Genomic DNA, 17019 nt, shown 5'->3' on the forward strand with positions numbered 1-17019 from the left:
AAATGTTGTTCCAATATTTTGTTCCAAATATATTTCTAGAGTACATTTTCTCATTTATTATGTGCTTTATGTGTGTCTGTTGATCTATTATTTTATGGTGAGCAAATATTAAGCAATGCACACACAGACACACACATACATATGACATATACACATACAACATTTGGTTATGTTATGTTAATAAAATTTTTTCCCTAGCATGCTTTCAAATTATATAGTAATCCATTTTATGATTCTAGAAATGACCAGCAGTTGACACTATTTATGTTAACTGTTTTAAGTTATACTGCTCTTTTAAAATGTTTACTTAAAAGTAGTACTTGATTTTAACAGTGGGTAATAATTTTGCTCTTAATATATTTTTAACTGAGTTAAAAATAACTGATTATTTTAACTGATGTAACTCTTTTCCTTTCTTCCTTCATTCCTCCCTCTCTTCCTCTCTCCCTCTCTCCCTCCTTTTCTTCTCTCCTCCTTCCCTTCTTTCCTGCCTTCCTCCCTTTCTTTCTTCCTTCTTCCTTCCTTTTCCTTCTTTTTAAAAAAATATCTTTTCCATCTGTCTTTTTTCTTTTTAAAACAGCAAATATAACAAGTTGTTTTATAGGACTTAATATTTGTAATAGATTTTATATTTCTTTTGATCAATCCAGTCAGGCAGTTAATATGATGAATTCTGCATATAGGTTGAATAAATTAGGAGAAACTATACAGTCTTGTCATATTCCGTTTTCAATGTTAAACCAATCAGTTGTTCCATGTTACCTTGTAACTGTTGCATCTTGTTCTACATTCAGATTCCTCAAGAAACTAATAAGAGGATATGGTACTCCAATTGTTCAGAAGATTTTAACATTATCTTGTTATGCACACAGTAAAACCCTTTGGTAAATTCAAAGAAGCAGAACTTTTTTTGCAAATCCCCTTGTCACTGCAGGTTTTTTGTTTGTTTTGTTTTGTTTTAAAGTACACAAACATATAGAATTGTGTGCGTGTGTGTGTGCACGAGTGTGTGTGCACGTGTGTGTGAGAAACCACTAAATTTAACATGTCATTTATTTTAATTTATTTATCCAAAAAAACTTACTGTATGGAAAGTTCCATAGGTTTCATTTAGACAATTCTATCAAAGGGGTCCACACATGGATATAATAGAAAATGAAGACTAGCTCTTTGAAAAAACAAAGAAACAAAGAAACAAAGATGATATCTTTAAGTTTGTGTTACTATAATGTCATATAATATTTGGATCCAGAAATCAATAATAACTTCTACCTTTTGGAAACAAAAAAGAAATGCAAATTTTATTCATTATGATATTTCTTTGAAGTCTTTCCCCCCCTGAGGCAATTGGGGTTAAGTGACTTGCCCAGGGTCACACAAGTAGGAAGTGTTAAGTGTCTTAGGCTGGATTTGAAGTCAGGTCCTCTTGACTTTAGGGTTGGTTCTGTGTTCACAGTGCCATCTAGCTGCCCCTTTTTGAAGTCTTGCAGATGAATATTGTGTACTGCATGAGTACATTTTGTTATTCTTTTTAGGTCATTTCTTCTCATAGTACATTTTGGTTTTCTACATCCCTTTCTCTTAACATTATAAAAGCAACTTGATAACATATATATGATATCTGACAAATGTGTAATTTATTTTTCCTTATTAAGTATTCTCCATCAATAGTCTTGTACCTTGCATTTTATTCAGTTTTAGTTTAGTAAGATAAATTTTATTTTTCAACATAATCATTTCCAGATCTTAATTTTTCACAATAGTAAAAGGTGCAATGAAACAAATTAATGCTCAATTTAAGAATAAGATTTTGAGGAGGGAAAACTTTTTCAGTGATTAGTTATGGAAAATGAAATTAGGTACTTCAAAAGATAGTAGTTTCTACCTAATTAAAGTCTAAATGAACAAAAAAAAAAATCCCTCATAAATGTTATTGGATTATCTGACAAGTAAAATTCCATTTATTCCAAAATTCTCTTATCCTTTGATTTATGATTATATTTTTCCCTTTCAGTAATTTTTATTTTTTACATAGTGTATATTTATTTAAGTTCATCTCTTCCTCTTACCTTCTTTTAAAAGCAAACTTCTTTTTTTATTAAATCTTTTTAAATTTCAAAAGATATTCATGGATAATTTTTCAACATTAACTCTTGCAAAATCTTGTGTTCCAATTTTCTTTCTCTTCTCCTCACCCCTTCCCCAAGATTGCAAGTAATACAATATATGTGAAACATGGTAAAGATATATGTTAAATCCAATGCATATATATTTATATAATTATCTTGCTACACAAGCAAAAAATCAAATTAAAAAGGAAAAAAATCATTAGGAAAATAAAATGCAAGCAAATATTAATAGAAAGAGTGAGAATTCTATGTTGTGATCCACAGCCTGCCCACAGTCCTCTCTCTGGATGTAGATGGCTGTCTTCATCAAAAGATCCTTGGAATTGGTCTGAATAATCTCATTAGTAAACTCCTTCAGGGTAGAAAATAAGAATTTGTCTTTATATGTTTACTCTCTGTCACAATGCATTGGATAAAGTACTTACGATTTCTTACTTTAATCAAATATGTTTAAACTGAATTTTCTGGAAACAATCACAAAGGTATATAATTGATATATTGCTTGCCTATTGAATGGGAGAGAAGTAAAAGTGGGGGAGAATTTGAAAGTCAACATGTTAAAATTAAGTTTAGATGTTTTATATGTAATTGGGGCATATTTAGGGAATACATACCTAGATATATATGCGTGTATATTATATATGTACATATATAAGGTACTTAATGTATACACACATGCATATATAATAACCTTTTTATTCTCACAGTATAATAATACTAAATAAGAGTCACAATACTTCACTCTTTTCACCAAATTCATCCCATAAAAATGCTAGAAATGTTCATAATAAAATTTAAAATTGTTAGAAATTTGAAGGAATAGTAAATAAAATCCACAAATGACTTATATGTAAGATTTCCTAGTCCTCTGCATAATGAATCTACCAACACTATATACATAAAACTGCTAAATTTGAAAGACCTTTGAAACATCTGCTGTTTTATGAATTTGAAGGACTTGTAGCATTGTTTCAGAATGGCATAATTATTGCTAAAAGAAATTGAAGAATAAAATTATTGATGTTTAGTGCATCTATCACAAAATATTTTGCCCATTATCTATATATTAAAGTACCATCCATATGTTTAGGCCTATTAACAACACTGTATATTTGAATCTCTATTAAAATGGTAGACTTTTATCTTTCATCATTAGAAGATTATCTAATTATTCTAATAGCACTAGAATTTCATATGGGAAAAAATGATAAGATTTTCTATTGTCATCAGTCTTTGTAAGTTCAATTTACTTAATTCCTTTAAGGAATTAAGGCAAAATGTCCTTTTATATTAGGCTAATGATTGACTTAATTTTACATATCTTAAAATAACACATTACTTTCTTCATATGAAGTCTATTTTCACTCTTGGAGCATGACCCTTTGGAAGACAAAAGGGTGCTTTTTTTTTTTTTAAGGAAACAAAACTTATATCTAACATCTCAGAGAGGAGACAACAAAATTTTCACTGGATAACTATAATATCAAAATGTAGCTTTTCCTACAACAAGTCTGTATTGGATTCCATTTTCTTTTATATGTGTAGAACTAAATGTTGAGCCTTCTTAATGTCCCATTCTCCATCTAGCTCAGTGAATTTAATCAGATTATGTTTTATAATTCCTCTTTACTATTCCTCAATATCTTTTGTTTGACTGCTTTAATTTTGGTTACCAATTTACATATACTGACATTATATATATACACATATATATATATACATATACATATATATATAATACATGTTATACAATTTACATATAGTTAGCAAACAAATGGCTAGTTTTCTTCTATTTACACTCGTTTTTTTACATGTTTACACTCATTCTACTATATACTTTTTCCTTCATGGCTAAGAAGTTCAATAAATCAATAGAACTAAAGAATTATTGAGATCTTGCTATATTCCAAGTATTGAGATAGGCACTGATCAATGAAAGACAAAAATTTAACCCCTATCCACATGGAATTTAACTAGAAGGATACAACATTTCCCCAGGTAAACAAGTAAATGATGCATGAATATCAAATGCATTGTGCTGGAGAGAGGAATCTTAACAACCAGTGGGATCAGGAAAGGCTTTCTAAAGGAAGTGATGCTTTATATTACAAGTTCAGAAATCTGGGTTTCTGAGAAGCAAAGATGAGAAAAGAAACTATTCTAAGCCTGGGGATCCACCTTTTTAAGCTAAGTAATACATAATTAACCTGGAAAGATAGGAGATTTGAGCAGGCAAATTGTAGTCAGGAATATGTTTCAGAAATATTTATTTGGTGACTTTGGAAAACAATTAGGGAAACTGGAGGTAGTGAAACTAGTTAGTGTTTTTCAGTATAAAAGATATGAAGTTATAATTATTTGAATACCAGGTTGGTGATTCCTAAAGTAAGATTCTTCTCGAATGCTACCTCTAATATGTCTGTTTCAATGCTTTATAGTAAAGATGAACAAAAGAAAAACATGTTTTGATATGATATGAGAGAGGGGGTCAAGGGAAAGGGAGGCAGGGAGGCAGGGAGATAAAGGCAGAAAGAGAGACACACACAGAGAAAGGCAAACAGAATGAGGGATGCAAAGCCATAGACTAAGGCTGGGAGAGTCAGAAACAAAGAAACAGCATTTGAAAACTAACAGACACAGAATTAGAGAGTGTGACTGAGAGAGATACAGAGACAAAGAGAGAAAGAAATACAGAAAGTGAGGGAGATACACTCACAGACATACAGGGAGAGAGAAAAAGAAGGAAAGAGATAGAAGCAGAGTGAGTCAAAAACAGATTGAGACAGAGCAAATGAAAAAGACATAGAAAGAGGAAAAAGCAGAGAAACAATGCCAGAAACTGACAGTTTGAGAGAGAAATTAAAAAAGGGAGGCATTCTTTTTCTTATGCAATTTCACTATTTTACATGCAGATATATAATCTGTCATAAAATTATTTGAAAGTCTGATAGATAAAAATGTGTGATTGTTTCTTTTATCAATAATCCAACAAAGTAATTGCAAGTTTATTTCTTGCTTATAAATTATACTGCAAAGAAACTGGCTCCTTTGCTTATTTCTTCCATTCAATATAATAAATAAGAATTTCAAAATCATTCCAAAATTAAATCTGACCCACAACCTTCTCTCCCCAGGGTGTGATTTGTAGGTTAGAAAAAGAGAAAGAACAAAACAACATAAAGAGCTTTTTGATAAATCTATATTATTATGTGTGCAAATGAATCAACTAAATTTATATGCCCAATTAGATAGCAAATTATGTAGAAAATACAATTGCATAATAAACAGGTTGTTGTGTTCCCAAAGCCACAAAAGTGCTTTTCCCATAAAGTGCCTTGGTTTCTTTTCTTTCTCTTGGAAGATGAAAATAAATGGAAATTCAATTGTCCATCTCAGTACAAGATATCTCTGAGATGATGGACAATATGGCTGTGTATAGTTTTGTTTTGTTTTCTAAACTTTGAATTCATAAGTAAATAAGGGCCAAACTACAAAGGTAATTCAAAATCATTTCAGAAAAGACAATTTTATAAAATGCTAAATTGTTGTGCCAGTTTACTGTCAATTTTATTTTTTTCCCTTTTGAGTTGCTATTTGAACCAATTTATTTTCAAGGATCCCTGTTTCTGTGAGATTTAACTTCTTTTAAAATATTAGATCCCCTTTATTTAAATTTGTTATTAACAATATTTCTTTTTCACTATTTAGTCAACTCACTTTTATCTTGTTATTACTTATTCTACTAACATTAACTATTGGTGATTGACTGTACTTCCCTTCCACCTCCATTAAAGTAATACTCTGAGACTACATGTCTGAAATGTCCATAACAGCCCTTTAATGATATCACTATTATTTATCTCAATCAGGATGATTTATCTTTTTTAAAATTCATTTTTTTTAAGTTTCCCATAACTCCTGCATTTTTATGTACTTCTTTTATAGAAATCATGGATCCTTGAATGGTTGAATTATAGTGTCAGATTTAGGGAAGAGACTATCCAAAGATGATATCTGCATGATGATGAACCCAAGGTTATAGTGGAAAGCTTAGTTCCTGATATCAGCTCTTGTTTGTTACATGACCTTAATTAATTAATTTATTTTTCTGAGTTTTAGCAAAGTAATGTAAAAATCAAGAAATATTTATTAAACATATACTATCTGCCAGGAATTGTGTGAGCACTGGGGAAATAAAAGAATACAAAAGAAAGTCTCTATTCTCAAAGATTCACAGTATAATGGAAGAGAAAAAATGCAAGGAATTATGTATGACACATTATAAGATAAATTGGAAATGCTTTCAGCTGGAAGGCATTTAAATTAAGGAGAATTAGAAAAGACTTATTGAAAAGCTTAATATTGTAAATCAGACTTCAAGGAAATTATGGGGCAGCAATGAGTATGGTGTTATATTCAGAGCTGGAATGACAGTCAATGAAAAAGCCAAGAGTCAGTAATAGTATGTTTTACATTGAAAAGTAAGGAGGTTAGTGTTATCCTATTACAAAGTACATGAGAAATGCAATATAAGGGTACTGGAAAGACATGAAGAAGGAAAGTTCTTGAAGGGCTATTATAATAATCCAGAAGTAAAGTGGGAAGGGAATACATTTGGGCTATCACTTTCATCAGAGTAAAATATATTTATTTGAGATGTCTTGCAAATGCTGACTAAAAATGCTTTGGCAACAGATTGTACGTGATAAGGTGATAAAAGGTAACGAGTCAAGGAACACAACTATATTGAGTCTGGGTGAATCAGGTGATTTTTGGTACTTTGTACAGCCTTTAGAGTAAAGAGGAAATTCAAAAGAGTGGAAGATTATTTGGAGAAAGATAATTCAGTTTTGAAAATGTCCAATTTGAGATGCCCATCAGATATCCATTTTAAGAATCTGAATAAGCAATTGGTTCAGTTTGGTTGTGTGAGATTACAGATCAGCAGAGAGGGTGAGGCTGAATAAATGAATTGAAAATCTTTAGTAGAGGAGTAATATATATTTTAACATATTTAACATGTATTGGACAACCTGCCATCTAGGAGAGGAGGTGGGGGGAAGGAGAGAAAAATTTGGAACGGAAGGTTTTGCAAGGATCAGTGTTGAAAAATTAACTAATCATATCTTTTGTAAATAAAAAGCTATAATTAAAAAAAGGATAGGCGTAATAAAGATTCTGTGATAATACTGATGAGATCACTAAACTAAATAATATAGGAAGAGAAGAAGACATAGTAAAACGTCTCATTGTACACATAAAAATAACAGTTGTGGTGCTTATGTAATATAAAAATATTGAAGTAGATCATATCTTAGTTTCTTAGAAAAGAAAATAAATCCTTTTAAAGACTAAAGGAGATGTCACTTGCTTCATGGAATTTTATTTGATTACTACTGTTGTCAAAACTCTCCCTTTTGAACTTCACATGGAAATTTGTTTTATGCTTAACCTATGAAATGATATCATATTATTTTTTATTTTCTTAAGCAATATGTGGCACAATAAATAGAATCATTGACCTGGAGAGAGAATGACCTCAAATCTTGCCTCAAGTACTGAATAGGTTGTTATAAGTTTTAAATGAAATAATAATTGTAACATGGTTAGCATAGCATCTGGCATGTATATAAAAAAGTAAATGTTAAGCTAATCTTATCTAGCTCTTAACATATATTTCATATTTGACTCTCTTCACTTTGACAATTACCTCTTTAATATTTTAATTTAATTTTAAATGACTGTTTGTATTGCCCTTCCAAATCTTAATATTTTTAAAATTTTGTTCTTATTACATATCAAGACAACTTTTAGCATTTATTTTTACAAAAATTGAGTTTCAAATTTTTCTTTTCCCTCCATACCCTTCCTTCTTCCAAAAACTGTAGGCAATTTTAGATAGGTTCTATCTATACTATGTAAAACATTTTCATATTAACCAGAGTTGTAAAAGAAGAAAAAGATCAAAAGGAAAAAAAAACCACACATTTTCATATTAATCAGAGTTGTGATAGAAGAAAAAGATCAACACAATAAAATTAAAAACTTCAACCTGCATTCATAGTTCTTTATCTGGATGTGGATAACATTTTCCTTTGATTCCTTCATATCTGTCTTACATCACTGTGTTGCTAAGAGCTGAGTCCAACATAGTTGATCATTATACAATATTGCTGAAATTGTATGCTATGTTTTCATGATTTTGCTCTTCATGTTGTGTTTGAAAATACAAATCTTTCCAGGCTTTTCTGGAAGCTGCCTGCTCATCATTTCTCATTACATAGTAGTATTCCATTGCATTCATTTTTAGCTTGTTTCCTTAATTTGGGCATCACTTCAATCTCCAAAATTTCAGTACCATGAAACGGGCTGTTATAAGAACTTTTTAACACATGTATGTATTTTTCCTTTTTGTAATGATTTCTTTGGGAACAAAAGGTGGTATTAATGGATTAAATGGTGCTCACAACTTGGTTGTCCTTTGGGTATAGTTTCAAATTGCTCTCCAGAATGGTTGAATCAATTCACAACTCCAAAGACAGTGCAACAGTATCCCATTTTCCCACAATATCTCCACCATTTTCCTTTTTATAAGTCACATTAGCCAATCTGATAGTTGTGAAGGGGTACCCCAGAGCAATTTTAATTTTTAATAGCTTTTTATTTACATAATTTATGTTTTCTAATCAAAGTGATCTAGATGAGTTTTTTGCATGATTTGACAATTTTGATCGCTGAAAACGGCCTACTAATATTCTTTGATATTAATCTACCTATACATACTTCATACATGTATAGATAGAAAGATAAGAATATCTATATTTGAGAAATGAGACCTTTATCAGAGACACTTGTAAAAAAAGTTTCCTAGCTTTTTATTTTCCTTTTAAAATTGGTTACATTGGTTTTGCTTTTGCAAAAGATTTAAAATTTAATGCATTAAAATTAACCATATTTATATTTCATATAGTTCCCTATCTCTTGATTGGTTATGAATTCTTTCCTTCTCCACATATGTAACAGGCAGATTATTCCTTGTTCTTCTATTTGCCCATGGTGTGACCCTTTAAGTTTAAGTTATATACCTATTTTGACCATACCTTGATATTTGGTGTGTTGGTCTATACAATATATATGTCCTTTTGTTTTCTGGTTTTGCTAGTATGTCCTTTTGTTTTCTGGTTTTGCTAGTAGATTTTTGTCAAATAGTGAGGGTTTTTCCCAAAAAATCAGGCATTTTGGGTTTTATCAAATATCAAGTTATTATGATTATTGAGTATTGTATATTCTATAACTAATCAATTATATGTATATTGTAATCAATACCAGAGTGTTTCAGTGATTTATAATTTGGTTTTAGACCTGGTTTGTGTAGGTCTCTCCAGGCCTTTCTGAAATCATCCTGTTGGTCATTTCTTACTGAACTATAATATTCCGTAATATTCATATACCACAATTATTCAGCTATTCTCCAATTGTCCATCTATTTTTCTAATGATAGCAGAAAAACTACATCTTGCTAAAGAATACCACAGATAATAAACAATATACTTAACATATACATCTATATCTATATCTATATCTATCTATCTATCTATCTATCTATCTATCTATCTATCTATCTATCTATCTATATACATATATCTCAAGTGGTATAGCATCCAAATACTTATAGGGGAAATTAATTGAGTTGCAAGAAGAAATAGAAAGCAAAACTTTATTAATAGGGATCTCAATCTTCCTCTTTTAGAACCAGATAAATCTAACCACAAAATAAACAGGAAAGAAGTTGAGGAGATGAATACGACTTTAGAAAAGTATGGTATGAATTCAGTGGAGTTAGAAAAAAGATATGCCTGTTTCTTAGCAATGCATGACACCTACACAGAAGAAAAATTGACCATCTATTAGTGTTGGAATCCTTACTAACTGCTAACTAATTAGAGTTGATCTAATCTTACAAGAAGATATTTTGGGCAGAACCTGAAACAAGGTACTAAGTAGAACTAATTAATACAAGGCTTGTGTCCACACCTTTACTCATTGGAGTTCAATGAGTTCACACCTCCCTTGAAGCTCTTTGGGCCAGAGAGCACTATAGGAGAAAACCCATAATCCCTCTCTTGAGCATAAATAGAGCTTCAATGGGCCAGTCGAGAAAGTTCTTCAGAGGAAGACGCTACAAGTCGAGATTTCACCGGAATGACATGAAGACTGGAGCTGGCTGGAGGCTGAAGAAAGCAGAGGCAGAGGCTGAAGGACCAGACCTTTGGATTTAAAGACATTTGGAGAGAGCTCTTGGAACCAAGCAGAGAGATAGGCCTCTAAGCTAACCGGGCTATATTGGAGATAATAAAAGATCTGAACTTTTATCACCTGGCTGCGTTTTGAGAAGAAAAAGCTCACCACATTTTGGAGCCCAACGTGGGGCAAACAGACCCCCCCTCAGTGGATTTCAGTGGAAAAGCTCCGATCCTGATTCAAGTGGAAAAGACTTCAACCCAGAAATTAGGGTGAGTGCAACAAAGAAATTTTGTTAGAAGAGTTAAAGTAGAATTTCAGCTAAGATGGGACAGATATTTAGAAAACAGCCTGTTTCTGTTCAAGGAAAATGTTTAGAGAGCATTGTCAAAGTTATGGAAAGCCAAGGTTTAATTATAAGTTTACAGCAAATCACTGAACTTTTACAAACTGTAAAGGATATATGTCCTTGTTTCTCTCTTGATAAGGAATTAGATTTAAATGAATGGAAATTGGTTGGAGAGGATCTTTGTCAATTCTATGATAAAAATGGGCCTAACTCAATAATTAATACATATAATGTAATACAATTGGCTATAAGAAGTTATTTAAGTGATAGAATGATGAAAAGGAAAGTACAGGAGGAAGAAGTACCAACTTTACTGGGTGAAAAGGAGGACGAATCAGATGAGAATGGAGTTAATTACAATTCTGAGTATGATACTTCACAGCAGGAGGAATTAGATGATTCCACATCTCATGACCCTCCCCCTGCAATTAACCCTTCATGTGTGGAACAAGGGGTAGGGAGAGAGACAGAAACACAGTCAGCTTCTCCTGTAAAGCAGAATTTGACAAGATTAGAAAAAGTATTAATTAAAGCAAAAAATGAAGGAGAAGATATATCTGATTTTATAAATACATATCCTGTGATTGAAGAGCTCAACTCCTCAGGTCAAAAAGGGAGAAGATACACTCCTTTTAATTTGGAAAAAATTAAAGATTTGAAAAAGGGTTGCACTCTTTATGGGGCTACATCATCTTATGTGAAGATGTTACTGGATAATTTGTCTTATGAAATCCTAACCCCAAATGACTGGAAATCCATAACAAAAACTTGTCTAGAACCGGGACAAAATTTATTGTGGCTTTCGGAGTTTCATGAATTATGTAGGATTCAAGCCCAACGCAATAGGCAAACAGGAGCTATTGTACAAGTTGCTTTTGACCAACTAGCTGGTGAAGGTCAGTATGCAGAGAGTTCAGAACAGATTTATTATCCCATAACAGTGTATGAGCAAATTTCTAAGGCTGCAATAAAACCTTGGAATTCTCTCCCTGGACAGAAAGATGGAAATAATGTTTTCACAAAAATAGAGCAAGGTCCCAATGAACCTTTTGCAGATTTTGTGGGACGTTTACAAACAGCTGTAATAAGAACCATTGGAGACAATGCAGCAACAGAAATAATGACTAGACATTTGGCTAAGGAAAATGCCAATGAGATTTGCAAGAGAATTATATGGGGGCTAGAAAAAATGCTCCTTTAGAAGAAATCATTAGACGCTGTGCCACAGTGGGCACAAATGCTTATTATGCCCAGACTATGATGAACATGGAAAGACAAGGTCCTTCTTGGCAGAGGAATTCTAGAGAAACTCGTCGATGTTTTCAGTGCAAAAAATTGGACATTTGAGAGCTCATTGTAGATATGGAGATAGAGTAAGAAGACAGGGTGAGAGAAAACCCAAAACCCCATGTCCAAAATGTAACCGAGGATTTCACTGGGCCTCTAAATGTATATTGACCCAGAGGAATGAGAGGCAGGGCCCAGCTCTAAAGTATCAATCAAAGGACAGGTGGGGCATAATAGCAGCTGAGGTTACACCCAGAGAGACTTTAGAAATTCAGAACTCTGATGTCATCAACCAACAGAAAAGCAATCAGGATTACAGTTGGGAAGAATACAGGCCTTTTAAGACAACAAGACAATATCCAATGCAAACAGCTCCAATGTAATTACCAGATGATGAGGAGAAATCCCAAAAGTGGTAAATAGAAGAGAATTAGATAGGTTAACTTCTTGGGGAAGAGTATCTGCTTATATTTCCACAAGTGGAAAAGGAATCAGATGGCTAACAATGAGACTGTCAAAAGAACTTTAAAATCTTCAGCTTTCAGTTCCTGAAAAACCAGCAAGAATCACTGGATTCCCTGAGATGAAAAATTGTTGATGAGACTTTTTGCAGTACTTCAGAGCTTACAGGAATTATTAGATTCCTGGCGCATGAACTAATGGACAATGGATTCCTTATGGACTATTTCTAGGACTTATGGACATTTGTAAATTTTCAGGTCGATTTATGTTGTTACATTACTACTAGCCTGTGTTACATTACTATGTGCTTATGTATTTTAAGCAATTGCAAGAATCATTGGATTTCTTGAGATGAAAGATTGTTGATGAGACTTTTGCAGTAGTTAAATTTTCATGTTGATTCATGTTATTTGTTACATTACCACTAGCCTGTGTTATATTGCTGTGTGCTTTTGTAAATTATGTATAATGCCTCCCATATTGATGAATTTATGTATACCATGTATATCTGTTACAAAGTTCTGGCCCATATTGATGGATTTATGTGTACCCCCTCAGAAACCCCCTATGTTTTAAAACAAAAGAAAGGGGGAGATGTTGGAATCCTTACTAACTGCTACCTAATTAGAGTTGATCTAATCTTACAAGAAGATGTTTTGGGCAGAACCTGAAACAAGGTACTAAGTAGAACTAATTAATACAAGGCTTGTGTCCACACCTTTACTCATTGGAGTTCAATGAGTTCACACCTCCCTTGAAGCTCTTTGGGCCAGAGAGCACTATGGGAGAAAACCCATAATCCCTCTCTTGAGCATAAATAGAGCTTCAATGGGCCAGTCGAGAAAGTTCTTCAGAGGAAGACGCTACAAGTCGAGATTTCACCGGAATGACATGAAGACTGGAGCTGGCTGGAGGCTGAAGAAAGCAGAGGCAGAGGCTGAAGGACCAGACCTTTGGATTTAAAGACATTTGGAGAGAGCTCTTGGAACCAAGCAGAGAGATAGGCCTCTAAGCTAACCGGGCTATATTGGAGATAATAAAAGATCTGAACTTTTATCACCTGGCTGCGTTTTGAGAAGAAAAAGCTCACCACATATTAGGACATTAAAATCTCATGATCAAATGCAGAAAGGCAGAAATAGTAAATGTGTCCTTTTCAGATCATGATGGAAAAAAAGAAATATATGTAATAAAGGACCATGGCAAAAGAGACCAAGAATTTATTGGAAAATAAATAATGAGATCTTAAATAATAAATGCCTCAAACAACAAATCATAGAAGCAATTGATACTTTCATCCAAAAAGAATGATAACAATGAGAGAACATATCAAACTTATGGGATGCAGCCAAAGCAGTTCTAAGGGGAAATTGTTAATTTCTAGATGTTTACATGAATAAAATAGAAACAGAAAATAAGTTAATTGGATATGTAACTAAAATAGCTTGAAAAAAAATAAACCTAAAACCTCCAGTTAAATAACAAATTGGAAATTCTGAAAATCAAAGGAGAGATTAATAAAAGTGAAAGTAAAAAAAAAAAACTGTTGAATTGAGAAACAAAACTAATAGTTGGTTTTATGAAAAATCCAACAAAAAAGATAAAACCTTGGTTAATTTAATTAAGAAAAACAAAAGAAGAAAACCACATTACTAATATTCAGAATTAAAAGATTGAACTTACCACCAAAGAAGAGAAAATAATTGCCAGCTATTTTGCCAATTATATGCCAATAAATCTAATAAATTAAGTGAAATGGATGAATACTTATGAAAATATATTAAATAGTCCCACTAAAAAAAACAAATTGCACAAAATAATAATGGCCTCTTTAAGAAAAACTCTATAGGGCCAGCTTGACATGCTGGTGAATTCTACCAAATATTTAAAGAACAATTAATTCTAATGCTAGAAGGAGTTTTACCAAATTCCTTTTATGACACAGATTTGGTGCTGACACTTATAACAGGAAGGACCAACACAGAGAAAGAATATTATATATCAATTTTCCTAATGAACACTGATGCAAAAATTGTAAATAAAATGTTACCAAAGAGATTACAATAACTTATAAACAAGAAAATATATTATGAGCAAGCAGGATTTACACTAGGAATTCAGCGTGGTTTGATATCAGGAAAACTATCAGAATAATTGATTGTTTCCATAGCAAAACTAACAGAAATTATATGATTATCTTAGTAGATGCAAATTTTTTTTGGCAAAATACAATAGCCATTCTTATTAAAAACACTGGAGACCATAGGAATAAATGTTTTCCTTAACATGTTAAGTAGCATCTTTCTAAAATCACCAGTAAACATTATATGTAATTTACATAAGTTAGAAGCATTCCCATTAAGATCAGGGGTGAAACAAGCATTGCCCATTATCACCACTACTATTCAATATTGTACTAGAAATGTTAACTTTGACAATGAGAAAAAAAAAAAGAAATTGAAAGAATTAGAATGACTTAACAAGGAAACAAAACAATCATTTTTGCTGATGATATGTTAATATATTTAGAGAATCATTTAAAAAAACTCCTAGAAACAATTAGCAACTTTGACAAAGTTGCAGGGAATAAAATAACCCATGTTACCAACAGAGTTCAGCAGCAAGAGATGTAAAGAGAAATCCTGTTTAAAATAACTATAGATAATATATATTTGGGGATATATCTGCAAAGACAAATCCAGGAACCATATGAACATAATTACAAAATACTTTTACACAAATTTATACAAATTTTACACAAAATTACAAAAAGTTAGATCTAAACCAATTGAAAAATATCAAGTGCTTATGGGTAAAATGAGCTAAATAATTAAAAATGACAGTTTTTTCTAAGATAAACCTAGCTATTCAGTGCCATCCCAATCAAAGTGAAAAGAAATTAAATTATAGATTTAGAAAAATAATAACAAAATTGGCCTGGAAGTATAGAAGTTCTAAAATTTTAAGGGAATAAATGGAAAAAATGCAAATGAAATTTACCTAGCTGTACCAGACCTAAAACTCTATTATACAACAGTAGTCATAAAAACCATTTGGGACAGGTTAGGAAACAGAATATTTGTGATAGATTAGCTTCACAAGACACAGAAGTCAATGATATAATGTGTTTGAAAAACCCCAAATCTCTACCTTCTGTAAAAGAAACTCACTATTTGACAAAAATTGATGGGAAAACGGAAAAATAGCATAGCAGAAACTAGGCATTGATTAACATGTAACATCCCTCTATCAAGATAAGGTCAAAATAAGCTCATGGTTAGACATAAAGTGTGATACTATAAGCAGATTAGGAGAATAAGGAATATATACCTCTCAGCTCTGTGGACAAGGGAGTTATTTATGGTCAAAGAGAATATTATTAAATGGAAAATGGATAATTTTGATTAGATTAAATTATTTTTTCTCACAAACAAAACCAATGTAGCCAAGATTAGAAGAGAAGCAGAAATTTGGGGAATTTTTATTTTTACATACATACATACATATATATATAAAGTCCTCATTTCTAAAATATATAATTGAATCAAATTAATTTAAAAAATAAGCCATTTCCCTGTTGATAAATGGTCAAAAGATATAAACACTTTTCAGACAAAAATATTAAAGCCATTACTGATCATATAAAAAATGCTCTAAATAACCATTAGAGAAATGCAAATTAAGAAACCTCTGAAGTATGATCTCACATCTCTCTAAGTGGCTAAGATGATAGGAAAACATAATGAAAAATGCTGAAGGAGATATGGGGAAATTGAGACACTAATGCATTGTTGGGAGAGTTGTGAATTAGTCCAACCATTCTAAAGAGCAATTTGGAACTATGCCCAAATCACTACCAAACTGTGAATACTCTTTGATATAGCAATGTTTCTACTGAGTCTGTATTGCAAAGAATTCATAAAAGAGGGAAAAGGATCCACATATTCAAAAATGTTTGTAGCAGCCTTTTTGTAGTAGCAAGGATCTGGAAATTGAGTGGATGCCCCTCAGTTGGGGAAGGAGTTAATAAATTATAGCATATGAATGTAATGGAAAATAATTGTTCTAAAAAAAAATGATGAGCAGGCTGATTAAAAAAAAAAAAAAAAAAAAAAAGCCTGGGAATACATTCATGAACTGATACTCAGTAAAATGAGTAAAACCAAGAGAACATTGTACTGAGTGAACTATAAGATTATGTGATGATCAAATGTGATGGACTTATTACTTTTCAACAATGAGGTGATTCAAAGTAATTCCAAAAGATTTGTGATGGAAAGAGCCATCTGCATGCAGAGAGATGACTATGAATGCAGATTAAAGTATAATTTTTTAATCCCCTTTTAAGTTATTTGTTTGCTTGATTTTTTTCCTTTCATATTTTGATCTAATTTTTTTGCACAACATGACAAATATGGAAATATGTTTAGAAGAATTACAATTTTTTTTTATTATTATAGCCTTTTATTTACAAGATATATGCATGGGTAATTTTTCAGCATTGACATTTGCAAAACCCTTTGTTCTAATTTTTCCCTTCCTTCCCCCCAT

Source organism: Antechinus flavipes, chromosome 1, assembly GCF_016432865.1.
Source record: "Antechinus flavipes isolate AdamAnt ecotype Samford, QLD, Australia chromosome 1, AdamAnt_v2, whole genome shotgun sequence".
Classification (NCBI taxonomy): Eukaryota; Metazoa; Chordata; class Mammalia; order Dasyuromorphia; family Dasyuridae; genus Antechinus; species Antechinus flavipes.